Genomic DNA, 20,841 nt, shown 5'->3' with positions numbered 1-20,841 from the left:
AAATATCTTATTTAGAATACAACCTACTAACTTGATCAATGCTAGTCATACCGTTTGAAAGAGGAAAAAAGCCAAAATATTGCTCGGAAACAAGGAAACATTGTGTAAACCACTTATAATGATATTACTACCTATCACAATAACTTTTTTTATATTTTAATTAATCAAGGAGACAAGAAAAAAAACTTACATATGCAATCTAAAAAATAAGCATAAAAATAAACAACTTCAGCATGTTTTCATCAGGATTTTACTCTTCCGCTTTTGATATGTTATTGTGTAATTACAATGTATTTGCCTATTGACACATTTCTAAGAATTACAGGATTGAACTTTAAAAGATGAATACTTATTTGTTACTTTGTGTAAACAATATACATATAATCTACAATTTTATGAAATAATATGAACGAAGTTAGACAAAAAATGATTTTGCCAACCTTAACCCAATAAATAAATTGTAAAATCATGACGAGTTTTGGTCCTTTAATACAGGAACGCTATTTGCACGTGAACAAACGTAGGCAATTTACGTTCTATGTTAAATTATATTTTCATGGTTAGTTTGCTATTATTCTGTTGTAAATTATAATGTGAGAATTCCTTTGAGGTAATTTTAATGTAATGTATAAATAGCTTCTTCTATAATGTTTTACGTAATGCAGACTATATGATCTATATAACATTATAAGCAGGTGCTCGTTTGTTTCTGTATAATTGTATTGTAAGTTGATTAGCCAGTCATAAATAGCCGTTGGAGGGCGTTGTTGTGCAAAGCATATATAAGCAGAGGTATTCAAGGCTCTATGACTTTGTTATGACTTTGTGCATAGGTTTATGTGCACAAGTTTGACTATGCAATGTAAAAGATGTGTTCTATATATGTATAATAGTTAAACAGATTATACCAAAGTTAGTTCAACACGGAACACTCTGCATGGTTATGTTGAGGCCAATATTGTGCAAAAGTTTTGTATCGACTTAAAAAAGAATACAACAATTTAAACTTTACTGTTAAATGATATCCTAAAGTTGATAAAATATTTATCTAGGTATATTGAATCAAAAAACTTCTGTTAATGAAATTCAAAACGGTAAACACAAGTACCACAAACCCGACAAGAAAGTTGAGCTGAATCAAAAATTGAAAAAAAAACCCCTCTAGATAGCCAAATTCATTTCAGTAATTTTACATATTATACGTGTATATCAATGGAGCAAATCAATAAAACGATATTACAGTTTATAATGTCCATCGTTGATCCTCATCAGTTAAATCAATTGCGTAACAGTAACAATCTAATAATTTAGATCTGAATATTTTATATCAAAATTTAATATCATGAATATCATGTCTCTAAGGTATTATTAACTAATTGAAAATAAAAATCAATGTTAAATTGCCATCATTATTGTAATCTGATTTGTCTATTACGATTCAGTATGAGCTAAGAGTTTCGTTGCAAATATTTTTGTTTCAATACATATTTTCATGGTTTTTTATAGATAGGTTCGGATAAACATTTCTACAAAAAATAATTTCCATTGTGGTATATTAGTATAAAGTAGTAAAGAGATTTTTTCCCTGCAATATATAAATGACAAAGCATTTATCGGTATTTCCGACCAAGTAAAACTATATAAAATACAAGTGGAGAATTTATATATGGAATTTTACGAATGATAATTTATTGTCTGTCTGGCAAATGGCACGTATGATGTAATGTTTGCCGTAGTATTTAAACACAAAACCTTTTAGAATTTATCGGAGAATGCAAAAATGAACACGTTCCGTGCAGTAATTTGGATATTATTAATATTTGACACAAGAGTGGAGCTTAATGAACTGAACGTTCACAAAATGATATTTAGCGGAAATTACAGCAAAGACGCTCGCCCTAAAAGGAATGCAACAGATGCACTTTCTGTATATATAAACTTAGTGATTTATTCTATTCATGATGTTGATGAAAAATATCAGTCAATATCAATACGAACAGTGTTAGATATTCAATGGAAAGATGAATTCCTGACATGGAATCCTGATGATTTCGATGGTGTCAAATCAATCACTGTTACAGGTGATAAAATATGGGTTCCTGACATAGTAATGCAAGACACATTTGTGTCGATTTTTAATTCAGTTGAAAAAAATGGTAGGGCAATACTTAACTACGATGGGCATGTAACAATTTGGCCAGGAGGCCTATTTCAAGTTGCGTGTAAAATATCTGTTAAAAAATTTCCATTTGACAAGCAAACATGTCCACTTGATTTCCTTTCATGGACTCGTCCTTCAACTTCGATCCGACTCATAAACTCAAACACCGAATGGAGACCACATGATCACAGCATCTTAGAAAAAGGAGAATGGTCTCTTCAAAATGTGAGAATAATTAACCAAACTAAAGTATTCGAAGGCGTGAAATGGGATCACGTGTTGTTCTTAATTGATGTTAAGAGGAAACCTCTTTTCCACGTTGTTAATGTTATCATCCCTGTTATGTTGATATCAATATTGGACGTTATGTGTTTTGTGTTACCTTCAGAGTCAGGAGAACGGGTGGGATTGTCGATCTCTATTTTCCTGACGTTAACTGTCTTCTTATCTGCTGTAACAAGTACATTACCCGAATCATCAGACGAACTAGCAGTTTTCACTTTATTTCTCGGTCTTCAAGTTTTAGGAAGCGCACTGTCGGTTATTATGACAAACATTTCACTGTTTTTATACTTTAAAGATGAACAAGAAACATTTCCGTTAATGGCAATGTATCTGGTGAAATTATTTTTCAATGAAAAAGAGTGTAAAAATGTCACATGGCACACTGTATCTCAGGCTTTGGACAGACTTTGTCTTGCTTTTGCAGCTATTTGGCATACAGTGCTAATATCGAGTTTTTTAATTGCAGTTTATCAATAATGATTAAAAATCTAAACATTATTATAACATTTTTGCTGGATGCAAATTAAAAATACACCTTAATTTTATAATAATATTTCGCATGTAAACATATTAAAAAATAAGTACATGTACTTGAAGCAGGACATTGCCTGTAACACAAAGGAATCTTGATACTATCATTATGTACACTTAAAATTGTAATTATCAAAATATTTGAAATGTAATTGAACAGAGTATAACATATATCCATTACAAGAGGGCATGGACCCAAACAAAAACGTGAGAAACATTTGTCTTTGTTTGTTTACTTTTTAATAAAATCTTCAAGTAGAGATGTGGTCTCGCATGGTAAGTGTTTTGTGATTTATACTGTCAATGTGTTTTTAATAATATTTAATGATAATAAGTTTAGCAGCAAATAGACAATTAACTATATAAAACAATGGAGGAGAAATAGCCGATTATATTTTAAACTATTTTGTTCTTGGGTAAAGTATACTCTTTCTTGTGTCTCTAATGCTTATATACATTATTGTTATTTCTTATCTAATGATTAACGTATATGTATATGACAAGACTCATATCAGCTTATATTGCATATGGTGTTCAATATTTGTTATGCAGAGATAATGCCATAAATATAAATGCAAAATAGTATATGAGAAATATAACAATATGGTTTGGTACACAAAAAACAATTACTTGATTGTGATTCATTACAATTATAGAGTATGGCTGACATTTAACCACTGACTCTTTGGGGAAAACTTTGTTCTATGTGGGTTATCTTATAATGCAGTTAAATATAATACTGATCAATGTAAATTTCAACGAGCACATTTGCTTAAATATATTCATACCATTCTTTCAACAATGATGAGATAAATTAAACATGTTATTTTATTTTTTATGAAAGAATCACAGTAGTCCTTACAATATGCAAATATAGAATCACGCAAAGTAAAAGGCTTGTTACAGAGATTTAAGCGTGAATTTGCAAATGCGTATTACGATGTTTATAACAAATATATTCCATTAACTTCATTTGTGGTAGCTGTACATGGATAGAGTCTTCTTACCAGGAGGCTGCTGATATGTTGTAAGAAATGAAATAAAGTATTCCAAATTTTAAATGCTTGTTAGCAGTAATTTTATGTCCAATTGTAATCATATGCGACACATTACATGAGATTTTGTTGAAAGGATATCAAAAAGATATACCTCCAGATAAAATACCAGAGAAAGTGTAAAAGTAATGTTAGTTTAAATTAATCATAAGATATTGGATTTTTTCTAGTAAGCGCAATAATAATCAAATACTAGTATATCAACATTTTAATTTCAAGTGGAAATATTTAGAATTTGTAGATTCTGGTGGGAATTTAAAGGAAAATTCATGAATGTAAGAAAAGTACATTTTATATCAATAACTTTAATTTGATTTTAAATGAAAAATAGATAAGAACTGAAATGAAATTTACTGCTGGGAAAATAAAAGAAAAACTATCAAGATTAGTGCATTTGAATTAAGTAATATCCGTCAAAGACAATTACTCAAATGCTAAGAAACGGTTGATTATAAAAAGTTGGTTAACAGTGGGTGAATATCACATGCACTATTTTCAAATGTGATGAGGCCAAAACTGAAAATAAATAAGGGGCTACTGATATACGAAACAAACAAATTGACTATTCTGTGCTATTCTACTTAAGCCGGCGCTAGGCCAGGGCGTGGATGTTAGCTTGCACTTTCCAGTACCGTCCATTAACAGGCTCAATCAAACCCAGTCTGCAACATTTTTGTGCACAAAAATAGATCAAAGATCAACAAGAGGCAGGGCGATATACGAGTAAATGACTCGGTTGTCATTTTGTCAAGTTTGCAACCATTTCGCCCGCTTGAACCATGTGTGCAACCACTTCACGTAGTACGTACTTATTTACATATGAGACTGACATTTATGAATTATACATAAGCAAGTTACAAAATTTAATATGTCACTCAGAAAGGCAAATTCATTGGGGGCTTCACCACCTGAAATATTAAATTCTCCGTCAAATACATGTAATATAATTTTTTTCTGAAACAAAGCAGCATGTCATATCCATTTTAGAGTTGAAGAGTGGAAGTACATATTGACTCCTAGTCTATTATATCAAGATAATAAGAAAATAATCTGCTGATTCAAAGTACAAATGAAGGCTATTCTTTTCAAAAATATAAGATCAACGACGGAGAGCAACATTCGAGGAACGCGTTCCCGATAAATGTTACTTAGATTGTCATAACTATGCTTAATGTTGAATACGAGAGATTTTAATTGCTTCGATATAATTTATTTGAGTCTGTAACATGTGACTTGCTTCGTCGGGCCCTTGTAGGTGATTTTCTTATTGCTGTGTCTTCCTTTAAGACATTGAGTACCTTTGTTATAGTCAATGGGTTTACTTTTATATGTATCTACATGATCACTTCTGTGACCTTTTGTAACCATATCAACTGTTAGAATTTCACTTGGCGGGGATTCATTTTATTAACAATGTCTCGTGTTAAAGGAACATGGTGGGGCTATGAGTGAGGTTTGGTACACCATTAACTGATTTAAACTCCTCAGCAGTGCTTATGCTGCTGACCGTTCCAAGGCGGTGCCCCTCTGTGTTCCTCAGATGTATGTCTGTTGTTTTATACTATAATGGTTGTTACGTTAGGGGTTTATGAACGACATAAGTATATGTGCTCTAACTACGTTTATTATCTAAACTATAATTTATAAGACATGTGTCCGTGGTGGTAGTATATCAAGATCTAGAACTCTCTATCATAAAGGAGCTATACGCGTTTTGAGTATCATGTTACAGTTTAACTCATCATGCTACAATGGTGACGCTTTTGTGTCCCTTATAGATTTATCGTCTACGGTAGATATCTTCCCCTTCTCCAACACTCCTTTACTTGTGTAGGCCTATTAATTAATCGTTTCTTTAATTTTGATGTCGGTTTCTATTATTTCCTATTATAATAATAATTAAATTATATTATTATGGTAATCACCCCGTCTGTGCTTTGCCTTGTGCCTAGTCCTGTTTTTATTTGGTTCTGCTGGCGTCCTTGCCGGTGGTCCGGTGTAGCTGGGTCTTGTGGGGGTTGCGTTCATTGAACGCAGCCCTCCCCCTTTTTTCTTGTTTTTCATACTTTACGCGATACGGTTGATATAATCATATAGTATAGAGAACAATCATTTTAACGTTGATCACTTTACTCTTTAATTGAATTGAACTCCGTCTACTGAGACAAACCGTCTAGTCACTTATAACGAAGTCTTTGTATACGTGAATAATATGAAAATTCCCTTATGTTTGCTATGTTTACAGTATGACAGACGAAATGCTGCGGTAATGAAATGTCAAACGATCGTGAATCCCGATGGCTCTTTTATACTCATTTTGTAAAGTAGGATTTCATTTAAACATTATTTCTAATCATTTCAACATAAATTTTATTTGATTACAATCAATCGTCTATAGTGAATTAATAGGTCAACAAGGGCAAGTAAATCCCCAACAATACCTGCCGCACATGTCATCCGCATGGACGCCAAATAAGAATAACGGGCAATAGAAATGATGATGAAGAGGTCAAAATTCTACAAAATATGCATGTACAAGCATAGAAAAATCTTAAAACGGAAAAGAAAATAAAAATAATACATATATCTCAAAATCTGACTTGGTTTGATTGAGCTTCTTATAATCAAGTGTATTTTGGCTCGCCCTTTTTCAGGTGAAAATGCAAAAAATATGTTGTATACATATTTATTTCATTTACAAAATGTACGATGAAGTTATTACAAAGTACATTTGTAATTGGATTTTATAGCCCAAGTTTAGTATAATGCACATGGCAAGACAACAACATAACATGACATTAAAGTACATTAATCCATTTTCCATGACAACAAAACCTGTTAAAAGTCTATATTAGAATAAGAAATTATATCTCGGAACAATTGATTTCTTTATAAAAAAGTCAAAAAGTATTCTAATTTGCAGCAACCGTGTATATTATTAATTATAAAGATCGTTGACAGGTTTTATGGCCCTATATAAACGATTGTTTTACCCGAGCCGCTAGGCGAGGGTTATATTGCAAACAACCGTTTATATACGGTCATAAAGCCTGTCAGAAATATTTACAACGAATTTTTAATACAGCAAACTTCCCTTTTTGAGAAAAATGTGAGATTTCTTAGAAAATTGACAGCAGCCGTGTATATAAAACTATATAAACGTCACGATTATCCAATGAAAAGTGACGTTACAAACGTGCAGTATTAAAAAATGTAAAAAACATCACGATTATCCAAAGAAAGTGTGCAGTATTTCAAGAATAATTTACAAGTCAAAATCTTTATGAAAAATTGAGGAAAGAGAGGGAGACAAAGAACATTATTCAATTCAAAACTTACGGGAGGAGTATTATTTCACTCCATGAAAATGATTGCCTATCGACCATCTGGGACAAAGTCTTTTACAGAGCCTTTTATTCATTGAAACGATTTGGATTTCAAAAATGTTTCGGTTTTATTAAGGCAAAAATGATACTTAAAACAAGGGCTCCTCTCATCATTTCATTTTGAAAAAATGTTAACAATAAAATATAATTAAAATAAAAATTCTATGTATTATTTCAATTATTAATAAAAAAAATAATTACATGTACCATTTTTAAACAGTGAAAATACATGAACAACACATTTACTTGATGCTGAAGAAAGTTCCTCGACGTTGCATCATGACTTTTTCTTAATTTGGTTCAAAAATCCATTTTGGATTTGAACATCAAGGTCCTACTTCACGGAGCGTAATGTTTATTTAGGTCTAGTAACGAACGCAAGAAATATAAGAATTTTTAAACGGCTGGTCAGACTGGAAGGTAAATATCCAATAAAAAAATCCCCACCCTTATCAATGATTGTTACTATTGGCCTCTTCAACAATTGTTTTAATCAGTCATATGTATTTATCCATGCAAACACAACAACATATGTAGAAATAGCTAGCTAGTGGTGCTAATCATGTTCTTGTGACAATATTCAGTATCAAAATAACTTTACATTTAATGCACATATAACTGTGCTGATGCAATTACTTAACTAAGCTCAGACGTTGTAGAATAGAAGTCAATTTAATATTGTATTGGAGGTTTGGGTCACTTTCTTACTCATTATATCATATGTATTACCATTAGTATTAATATTGGTTTTAGCATTAGAATTACTTGATTTTGTAGAAACTAATGCACTGTCATTAGCAAATACGATATACAGGTACATGTTTCTATAATATGAAATAAGGTGAAGTAATGGTTAACTTTGATTATATAGAAAAAATCCAACCCAGCTGCATGGAACCAAGAAATATGAAAATACACCTGTGTATACTTCGATAGTACAAAACCCCTTTGAGTAATATTCATGTCATGTCAAACTGCATTGATTAGAATTATTGATGATTGGATTACAGTTATTGACAAAAATGAAATAGTTGGTTCAATTTTCCTTGATCTCTCTAAAGCTTTTGACTATGTGGATCACTCTATTATTATTGAAAAGCTTAGACTGTATAACATATACCCTTCATCAGTTGCTTGGTTTCCCTCCTATTTAGATTACAGAACCCAACAAACTTACATATCCGGTTTATATTCAGAGACAAGTTCAGTAACTACTGGAGTTCATCAGGGCTCAGTGCTAGGTCCTATTCTGTTTTTATTTGTTTGGGTCGTTAGACCAAACAAATAATGGTAGCGAAATTTCAGACTCTACTGCTGTTAATTGCAAATGCCGAAAGTAGTCCGCTTTTTTGAAGCGGTTACTTCCCTTTATATGTACACTGACGCCGAAAAATTTAGGGGAGATCACTGCGTAAAGATGGTCAAATGACAGGCTCATTAATTTTCAAGCAAAATAATTCCCGAATGGTCGAAGATTTCTAATATTGTTTTATTCTTTATAGATATACATGCTTATAGTAAGCTCCATGATTATTTACATCTGTGTAGCGTCATTACAAACCCTAATTTAGAATAATATGGTTTTCTTGAGGCCGTTAACATATAAATTCACCATGGCCGAGGGGTTTGCGCGCTCGCTCATGAAGCGAGAGGTCTGGAGTTCAAATCACAGTTAAGGCAACTGATTTTTTTTCAAATTGTTTAAGTCAAATCAACATTGGATTGAATATCAGTGTTGCAATTAGTCTTATAGCCAATTTACTACAATTAAAACGCTGGAAAGCATTAGTGGCACTATACAAAAACAAATTGGTTTATAATCTCACAACCTTCACCTTTCTGACATTCTGAGACCCAAAAAAATTCAGCGTCTTCTGTGCTTTGATTAATCTATATCAATGATCTGCCTTTGTCTATGAAAAAAACAGAAACTGATATTTTTGCTGATGACACCACCCTTTCAACCTCTGATGTATCCCTTAACAGGGTAATTGGATCACTTACTCCTGATCTTTTAAATGCCAACAAATGGTGTGATTTAAATCGCATGTCTATCAATGCTAACAAAACTAAGGTCATGTAAATTTCATCAAAGCACAAGCAAAATTATATTTATGAAAGTAATCCTTGTATTTCATATAAAACAGAGCAAATTGTTTGTAGCTCTGAAGAAAAAAATATTGGGTATTACAATTAATAACACCTTGTCTTGGCAATGCCATATTGATAATGTTTTTAAAAAAATGCAACTCATTGTTGCATTTATTATCTCGTATAAAATTATTCATATCTGTACCTATACGTAAAATGTTTTACAATGCATATATTTTACCACATCTTGACTATTGTTGCATAATTTACGGTAATTATACGTCTTTTCTAGATCTTGTATTTGGAACGGCCTTCCTGATTATATTAAGTCTGCTACATCTGTGAACCATTTTAAAACCTTATACTTGAGATATATCACACACTGATGTATACAAATTGATAATCTCATGTATGTATTTACATTTATGTATTTTAATATTTTGAATATGTTAAAATTATATTGTTCCTTGTTGAGGGTCTCATGGAAGATTGATATGTTTGTTCAAATGAGTTCTCTCGTTAAATAAAGTCTTTATTATTATTATTATTATTATTATTATTATTATTATAGTTATCGTACTGTGTAGTATGCTACATAAGTGAAAATAATACGGAGTATTATGTATAATGTATCAATTTCCACTGACTATAAATCTGAATGGGTGCATGAAAATATTAAATATTGTACTCTTGGAAAACAAATTGTGGAAAGTTTCACATGTTTGACAATACTTAGAATAAAATTATTTCCAATTCAAAGTCAATTAAAACAACCAATGATTTATCAATTATATACAATTATCACTGAAGATATAAACTGAAAACTATCATCCATCAAATAAAATAGACATCAGTTTAATTCAATAATGCATATAACTTAACAATAAATTATAAGGATTATAAAGGTTACTTGGGAAATGCATTTTTGGGTATGAATATATATCTTGTTCTTTCTCTATATACGTTATTTACAAACTAATTCAAACAACGTTGAAGAATTTTATAACTATATAGCGCATGTTCGTATACTACGGTATAATCGAAATGTTTCGTGATGTTATATGGATGTATAACAGTAAAATCAAAATTATTCACAATATATTATTTCATCACTTGAACTAATCATGCTTCATATTTTTGTATAATTTCCCAATAGTATGGTTACGGATTTTAGAATTTCTATCATGATCGATAGAATGAGCAAAAGCCTCGAGGACTTTCAGGAGTAACAATATCACATAATTGTCATGAGTGAAACAACAACATATAAAAAGCACAATAAAAAACTAATAATGACTATAAAATAAAACCTTCAGACTTTTGATAAAAAGACAAACTTAAACACAGTAAAATTATAATAATTTTGAAATACTTTATAACTTTATAATAGATATCAAATACCTCCAAGTTATTAATAAAATGAAAAGAAATACCAGGACGTGTATTCATATACTTAGGATGACACAAAAATATGTGTGTTAATTCACTTGTTTCCATTGTGGTCCATGATTTATAATGACATGTCCTAGCAAAGCACAAGAACTTTGTATTACATTTAAATTAATCAAGGAGAGTTAAACGTGTATGTGCAATCTGAAAAATAAACATAACAAAATAAACAACTTAAGCATATTTTCATCAGATTATACACTTCGTTTTTGATATGTTAATTACAATTATTTATTTGCCTGGCACATGCGTGTGCGGGGGGAGGGGGTGCTGTTGGGGGGGGGGGGGCTTGTTCTATCATGATTGACTTTGTAAAGCTTCCATTGAGCGTTGTTCAAACTTTTTGATATTTATTTTGATATATTCCATGTACTGTGAATGACATGATTTTTTGCATACGTTTATATGCAAAAGTTTGACTATGCAATGTGAAGGAAATGTTCTATATATAATAGTTAAACAGAATACACCAAAGTTAGTTCAACACGGAACACTCTGCACGGTTATACTTGAGCCAATACCGTACAAAACAGTTTTCATCGACTTAAAAATATTACACCAATTTAAATTTAACCGTTTAATGATATCCTTAATTAAGTTGATAAAAAAAAAATCCATCTAGATATATTAAATCCAACAACTTCTACTCATGAAATTTAAAACGGTTAACAAAAGTATCAAAAACCCAACAATTTTAAGACAGTTGAGCTGAACACTCTAGAAAGATCGGAAATATATAAAATACCCTAGATAGCCAAATCCCCTTTAGTAATTCTACATCGTATATCAATGGAGCAGATCAATAAAACGATATTACGGTTTACTATGTCCATCGTTAATCCTAATCAGTTACATAAATTGCGTAACAGTTACTATCTAAAAATTTAGATCTTAATTTTATTTATCAAATTAATAATACGTACGTCTACAATACTGAATCTGTTTTAGAATATACTACTTCTTCGTTCAAGATCTAAAATACATTCTAAACTCAGCAAACAAGGTGGTTTTCAACAAAATCTTGGGTGCACAATGACGTCATTTTGCCTTCGAGAATTAGTTTCATATGCAAAAGAAAATAATAGCAAAGTTTATGTATGCTTCCTAGACAGACTGTCGACAGACATTTGATAGTGTGACATGATGGTTTGCTATATAAATTAAATGAGTGTAATATTGGCCCCATCACATTGTAATGCTTACTTAATCTTTATTCTAACATGAAAAGCTGTGTGCGTAACAAATCATACATTTCAGACTGGTTTGAGGTGAAGCAGTGAACCAGATATGGCGGTGCTCTATTTTCTTTACATCAACGGCCTTATATTTAATACTGAACAATCAAACCTTTGTATGTAAAACATGAACATAAGTAGCCCTACAGTTGCAAACGACATGGTCCTAGTTTCTCTTTCAAACATGGTTTAGATTAAATGATCATTGTTTTCTATCGCTTTACTGGCGCTGCGACTTATTCGAACCTGTGAATTGACTTGCATTTATCGGTGAAATTTTTTGTGCGGCCATAACTTTCCCCTCGGTTTTGCGTCATCATAGGATTTTTTGCAGTAGAATTTTCTTTTTCTTGTAGGATTGGAAAAATAATATAAATTTGTAATTTTTGAATATCAATTTATTATTATTCGTCACCGATTTTGTAAATTTCGTTGGATTAAGAACGGATTGCATCAGATTTTCAAACTTTTTGGAACTTTAAATCTCGTTTTTTTTCTGGAAAAAAATTTTTTGTTAATTATTTGGCTTGGTAATTGTCAATTATTTTACACTAATATATTTTAACGCGGTCATCTGAAAAGGGGACAGTGTAAAAATAGATATTTTGTGTAATGAGGTAGATATTATTTTTTCTGAAATATAATAAAAAAACCAAGGGAATGTGACACACCATCAAATTCTTATATTACCCCAACCAACCCGTGGTGTCCCACCACACACCTCCCTACTTAAGAGGTACCAAGACAACTTGTTTGCTAAATGTTAATGTAATATAATTAAGTTGTCTCGGGAACTAGTTACTTATTTTTTGTAAAGATCCTTGTCAATTATTTAACTTGTCGGGGAAACTCTGACTTTATAAAATAATTATTCACTTAAGCAATTAAATTTTGTTAAATAATTGATTAACTGTTGAGTAATATACAACATTTATAATTTTATTACTCACACAGATACATTTTGTTTACAATCCACTATTCTATAAATTATTGAATTTATTAGCTTTCATTGTTCCAAATTTGTATTTGTAAATTGATTTTTCTCTCATTAAGGGTTTTATTGAAGCTACTTTTACAAGTCTGTTGGCAAGTGAACAGTTTATACGGTTCATATCAACATACTTTTCGAAACTGGGTTGGCAAGTGAACAGTTTATACGGTTCATAACAACTTTATCTTGGGCGTGGTCATCCAACAGGAGGACAGCGCACATTGATTTTGAATATCGATGTCACTTGGAATATTATCATTGTTTGGTGAGTCTTATAAAATTAAGCCTAAATTAGTATAATTTTTCAGTATTAAAATTAAATGCTAGTTTGTGTGCACTTTTAAAAATATTTAAAGAAATATCAATTAGCATAATTAAAACACATGTGAAGTTACTTTAAAATAAATTAATAAAATAAATTGTATACCGCCTGTCCTTTGCGATTAACAATGGCCAACATGAAAGTAAACATCAACACGGTATCTTTTGATGAGTTAACGTCGCTGCCTGGTATCGGGCCAAAAACAGCTCAAACAATTATTAAATTAAGAGAGAACTTAAGGTTAATTGATGAAAAACAACAGTCAGCCATACCACATATCAGGATGTCAAATCAATTAGTAGACATGATAGATTTTTCATTGCCTGATTCAAGGGATCGGCAAAAATCTTACATTGATACGATCAGTGAAACAATTAACAAGGCTGATCTGTTTGGCCCTAGAGACAAAGACAGTTACAGATCAGGACCATCAACAAGGACTTCCCGGTAATATTATTCTTCACGTGTAGATGAAGAGTCAGACCCAGACACTCCAGAGGAGGAGACATGGTCACATTATCGTGAACAGCGTAGACCGGTTCGACAACATAAAGCAAATAGATACACCAATGATAGAGGTGTTGCTCAGCGCCGGATATGTAACATCCCCAAGACTTTATCGTATCGTATGATGGTACTATCAGTTGGAAGGCTTTCCAGCTTAAATTCAATAAGTTTGCAGAGACGCAAGGTTGGTCATGCAAACATTGCAAGGACTGTCTATGCTAAACACTCATTGGAAAGGCTAGTGAATTCTATGCAAATTTATGTGAGAGAGATGATCAATCATTTAGAATATTATGATCTCATTCAGAAATTTGAAAAAAAAACGATTTTGATTTACAGAGCTATCAGAAACAGCATTAGTCTGTTTTAATAGCGCTCGGCAAGGCCCAATAGAGTCACTTCATGATTGGGCAGATCGCGTGGTCTCATTAGCAACAGAGGCATACCGCAATCGACCAGGTCAAATGGGCCATTCACACCCATAATGCTGTTCATTGGCGTCATAAGCCAGTGGTTAGGCAAGTAGAATATGAGAAACCTTGTAAACCTAGTGGTTCGGGACTCCAACCAATCTGCCAAGCTTGAAGCTAAACTTGAGACTTTAGAGCAAAAGGTGGGGGAGATGGACAAGAAGTACATTAAAATCATTAACAAACTTGATTTTATTTGTCGGAAGTTAGAACGTGGTCGGTCTACATCAACGAGGACTCGTGGACAGATGGAATGTTTTACCTGCAAAGGTCCACACCTACAAAGGTGTTGCCCAGAAAATAAAATGAATGCAGAAAAACAACCTAAGCAGAAAAAAAAACAAAGTTCATTTTGTGGCAGAAGAGGGGAAGAGAGAAGAGGTAAAGGCCGAGGATGATGACAGTGACTTCATGGCAGACCTGTTAAACATTGAAGGGTCGGGGAAGAGGCCTAACTTCGACCGATGTAGTTAAAGGCCATCTTTCTGCGAAGATTAGTGATCAGCTGATAGCGGATCTTGAGAAAACTAACAAGCTCAAAGTACTGCAGGTGGGTGATCAGTCAGTGCTTGATCCCCACATAGATACATCGAAAGGTCTGTTATGTACAGATCTAAAAGTGAAACCTCAAGGCTATGATAAGCAATCTGTGGATCAATGCTCAAACAAGATGAATTGTAATGAAGATGAAGCTGTATTCTTATGCAGAATAAAATCTGACTCAATGTTTAGGATTTTGGTGCAACTGCAGGGTATCAACATTAAAGCAGTAGTAGATACAGCAGCTGAAGAAACACTCTTATCAGATGCACTGTACAGCACACTACCCAACAAACCAAAGGTCATCAAAGAAGTAAAGCTATGTACTGCAGGAAGATTGATGACTATGAAAGGTTTTGTGGCTGGTCCATTTAACATGACAATAGGAGAGAATTTCTATAAAGATAACTTCTATGTGGGACCTATTCACGATAATATGCTTCTAGGACTCGATTTAATGAGAAAAGCTGAAGGTCTTATTAACCTCCCAAGAAAGTATCTACTATTAGGGAACACCATTGTGTATGAGTTGGAGCCTGAACATCAATCTATTTGTTCGACAGTTAAAGTACACAAAGGAATAACGATACAAATACTATTGCCCATGTCAAATGTAAGGTACCATACCAATCATCGCCTTTTTGTGTTGAGTCTATTGAAGACCAGTGATCAACATTATGGCGTTTTGAGTACAATCCTTTTAAAATGTTCTGTGGTTGTCTACAATGAGCAAAAGATTGAATACGAGAAAGCAATTTGTCACAGAAAGTGGACTATAGGTACAAAAACAATATGCGAATATGTGCATCTTAGAATAACTTTAAACGAGTTCTCATTGATCAACGATAATATTTACAATGCAAGCTCTAAATTGCGAGGAACACTATTGAGTACAGCAAATAGTGGTGTAGACTCTGGTAATGATCTCAATCCCTCAACCTATTTAAAGATATATAACTCAGTCGTACTACCTAAGGCTTAATATGGATGTGAATTGTGGAACGATATTACACACTCAAACATACTTATTCTAGACAGAGCCCATCGTTTAGGCAAAAGTTACCATTGTTTGTAAATAATGATATTGCTTTGTTTGCATTAGGAGTAAACTCTATTTTTACAACAATAGACTATAACAAGTTGCGATTTCTTGGACAACTCTGTAGGCTTCCAAATCATTATTTAGCAATACAATTTTTTGTCCATTGGTTAGTTAGGTATGTAAATTGTATAGAAAGGCAGTGTCTAGGCATTTTCTCAGATCTATATAAACTTTTAGCTAAATATAATTTATTTAGTTATATGAATATCTTCTTAGAAACATCACGATTTCCAAGCAAATGAGCATGGAAGAGTATCTTACACGGGAAAATAATCTACGGTATGAAAACCTGTGTCAAAAATATCATTGGAATACATTTCAAATATTTTCAACATTGGTTGTCAGTGTAATTTTTAATTGGATATACAGTAAAAACTTCCCGGCGGCAAGATTATACTGCTTCTCTGCTCTGACAATTTTAGCCAAGTTGTTTTCATTCAACAAGCTTGAGGCGTGAAAAATGTGTAATCTTCTTGTTGAAAATTCGACACTGAATCTGTTAATGTCCTGTTATTGTAACGAACAAATCCGTGTACGTATATGGAAGGCAATTTTATCAAATTATTATTATTATTATATTATTATGCAGTATAACTGCATATAAGAGACTTATTTCAAGCTCTCTATTAAATCAGGTATTAGACTTACTGGTCGGTGTGTATTTTTGTTTGCTTGTATACTGTTGTACTCTGATATTTATCATGTTTTTGTGTTTATTCATTTCATAACATTGTCTGTTTTGTTTATGTGTATTTGTACTTAATGTGCAATAATGCATACTGTGTGCATATTGTGAGAAGGATTAAATAAACAGTTTTAAATATTCAGTAATTTATACAGTTAATTGTCCATGAATGTTAGGGCTGACTGTGACTTAGAGTTGATCTTCATGTATTTAAAACTGTTTACATATTATTCTTACACAATGGGTGTTAATCCTTGCCACATTTAGACAGCGTATCAGTGTGTTTATTATGCCAGCAATGAAACTCAAAGCATCAAAACATCTTTTTCAATCCTTATACCAATGGGACAGACATTCATTTTAAAAGCAATGACTTTACTGTTTGGATTTTAACACTTATATTAGTGTACAGATTGCCTATATTATTAGAGCAACTCTTCATGATTCATTTGCATCTTCTTTCAGTGATATTAACCGTGCCTTTGATATATCGATAGCTACCTCAAGTAACGATTTATACTATCTTAGTTACCATCAACGCGTTATTATGCTGTCTGGTGATGTTGAATCTAACCCGGGGCCTATAAATGATATGTCGCCATCACATAGTGGCCCACCATATCCCTGGTTTTTTCCATAGTCCTGGGCATTTTGCTAACCCAGATACGCAGTATATTGTGCATTCCATGGCAGAATACAATAAGCAAATGTTTGATGCCATTTCAGAAGTTAAACATGAAGTTAGTGCTGTTAGGTCAGATATGAAAAGTATGAGACATGAGCTTCGTGAAATTAGTACGAAGGTTGCGTCTATTGAAACTAAACAACAATCCTTAGACAATAATATACAAGAGTTAAATTGCAACTTTGAGAATCTTGACGTCAGACAGACAGGAGAACATGCGCGATGAGCTTGAAGGAATGGCCATTCATCTGGATCGAAATAGTACTGATGTATGTTCTTTGAATAAGCGTATTCATATGTTAGAATTAAACACTGAAAATGTTCAAAACAACTAAAGAGTATTTGGTTTACCTGATAATGAAGAGGAACTTCCGGATAGTACGAAAAGCAAGTACGTGAGTGAAATACATAGTATTGTGTTCCCTGGCGAAGAGTTTAATGGTCATAATATACAGGATATTAGACGGATTGGTAAATTTGATGCAAGAAAACCCCAAATGGTGATCATAAAATTTAGTTGTAATCAAATAAAGAGTAAAAATGTTTTCTCTTGTAGAAGTGAACTGAGAAAGAAAGGTACTAGGGTATCTATTGATTTAACGCGTTACCAAAGGCAACAACCCAAACATTAAAGTGATAAAGGCATTGTTGGTTATTTTAAGAATGGCATTCTGTATCAGCGAGAAATGAATACTTTAATTTCATCACGCAATTGCGCTATAGGACGGCGACAAGGCAATCGACATATGGAGGGCGTACAAACGTCAACTTGTGTCGCATCTTCCGTTGAAAATGGACCTTCTGGCACTAGCCAGAACACTAGCCCGGTACACTCGGGATCCGGTCAAGGCCCTTAATCTAACTGTGACATTTTGTTCCTAACATGGAATATTGGTGGAAATATTAACATTATCAAACGTAAAGATATTATTGAATATTTATCAGAATTTGACATTATAACACTTGTAGAAACTTATCTATGTGAGACGTTGCATATTCCAGATTTATCTCCATTGTATGTAACATATGATTGTTTTGCCAGAAAATCCTCCAGCCATGGTAGAAACATGGGTGGAGTCATAGTTTTCATTAAACATAAGTTAAGTGTTTTTTTACACAGAATATGGTGTTGTTTTTAAGATAAGTCGTAATCTTTTTCAAACTTCTAAAGATATTCTTATTTAGCCTTATATATTCCGCTGATATATCACCGATGTATAATAATGAGCATAATAAAGGAATAGATATAATTGAAAATATATTAAATGTTTACTATTATAATACAGTTGACCAAGTTATAGTTGGTGATCTAAATGCCCGAACTGCATGTGAAAGGGAAATCCTTAATGTAAATAAAAATATTCCTATCTTTAGAGAATACGATGAAATGTTTGAAGACGTTAACATACCTATAAGGAAATCATGTGACACATTAATTAATCGTTTTGGAAAATAACTCATTGAGCTATGTTAATGTTTTTCATTGTGTATATTAAACGGACGTATAGGTGTTGATAGTGACAACGGTCATTTTACATTTATTAGTCACTTAGGAAAAGTGTTATTGATTATAATATTTTTCATTTAGTTAAAGATTTTATTGTTGATGATTTAGCAGATTGTGAACACTTTCCAATCATAGTTAAATGTCAAGGCATAAATAATGACATTACAAGAAGTAATACTGAAGAGAAAAATATATCAGTTAAGCGAGTCTATTGCTTTAATGATGATGATATTTCACACTACCAGAAAATGCTTTCTAATAACATAGAAGAAGGCCATTATAAAAGTATTGACACAATGATTGGAAATGTTATTTGCCCTATTAATGATATTGTTGTTGAATTTGAAAATACTTTAATTGAATGTAGTATAGTGACTTTTGTAGATCTTCATATAATAGGAAACAGAAAAGCAATAAAACGTGGTTTGATATTTAATGTAAAAAATTAAAGGCAAGAGTTGCATTTTCTCTAAGAAACTTTAGATTAACTAAGTCTTTAAGCGATCTGAACCAATATATAGCAATTACTAAGAAAATTTATGAAAATACATGTAAATCTAAAAAAGAGTTACATAGAGATAAATCTATTCGCAAGTTGGCAGATGTGTCAGGTGATTCGCAGTTATTCTGGAAGACGCTTAAAACCATGTCACAGTCAAATACATCACACATTTCTACTGAACAATGGTTTAACCACTTTAATGAGCTATTTAATGGTAATTGTATCAATGAGTCAGATTGTACTCAACCATTAATTAATGATGACACTTGTACAACCAGTGATTTGCAGTCGTCTATCCTTAATATGGAAATTACAGATGATGATATTTTAGATGCATTAAAATCTTTGAATACAAAGAAGGCAAGTGTAGGGAATCTAACTGCGAATCAATTGAAACATGGTGCAATGTATATATTATCTTATTTCAGAAAGCTTTTTAATAGAGTTTTTTCATCTGGAGAATTCCCAGAACAGTGGACTACTACTTTATTGATATCAATTCATAAAAAGGGACCTAAAGATGATCCTGATAATTTTAGAGGTATATCTTTAATTGATGTTCTTAGTAAGCTTTATATCTATATTGTTAATAAACGCCTTACTTTTTACTGCAACATTTTTAACAAAATCAAAGAGGCACAATCTGTCTTTAGAGCAGAATACCCAACCATGGACAATGCATTCATACTAAATGTTTTAATATCAAAATATTTATGCAAAAAGGGAGGCAAGTTATATGTAGCTTTTGTCGATTTTAAACAAGCTTTTGATAGTGTTGATCGTAATAAATTATATTTGTCATTAATGAATAGGGGTATTAAAGGAAAACTTTTTAATGCTATTCAAGCAAGATATGTTTCTGTTAAAACAAGAGTTAGAAATGGAAAAGAATTAAGTGATTTTATTAATTGTCCAGTGGGATTAAGATAGGGATGCAATTTGAGTCCTGTTTTGTTTAGTCTTTTTATAAATGTATTGTATGATTATTTTGAACAAAATGGTATGAGAGGAATACAACTCTCACCAGATATTGTTGAAATATTTATGTTGTTATTTGCTGATGATGTAGCGCTTACTTCTGACACCGTAGTTGGTCTGCAATCACAACTAAATTTGTTACATCAATATTGTCAAATTTGGAAATTGTCTGTTAATGTAACATAAACAAAAATTGTTGTGTTTAAAAATGGTGCACACTTGTCAAAGTACGAAAAATGGCTTGATAGTAATGAACCTGTTCAAACTGTAAATGGTTTTACTTATGTCGGAGTTTACTTTTCTTCAACATTGTCCCTGCATAAAATGTCAGAATCTATGGCTATTAAAGGGAAACGAGT

This window comes from Ruditapes philippinarum, unplaced genomic scaffold (assembly GCF_026571515.1).
Source record: "Ruditapes philippinarum isolate M1 unplaced genomic scaffold, ASM2657151v2 ctg873_1_1_1_1, whole genome shotgun sequence".
NCBI lineage: Eukaryota > Metazoa > Mollusca > Bivalvia > Venerida > Veneridae > Ruditapes > Ruditapes philippinarum.
This window is presented reverse-complemented; position numbering follows the sequence as displayed.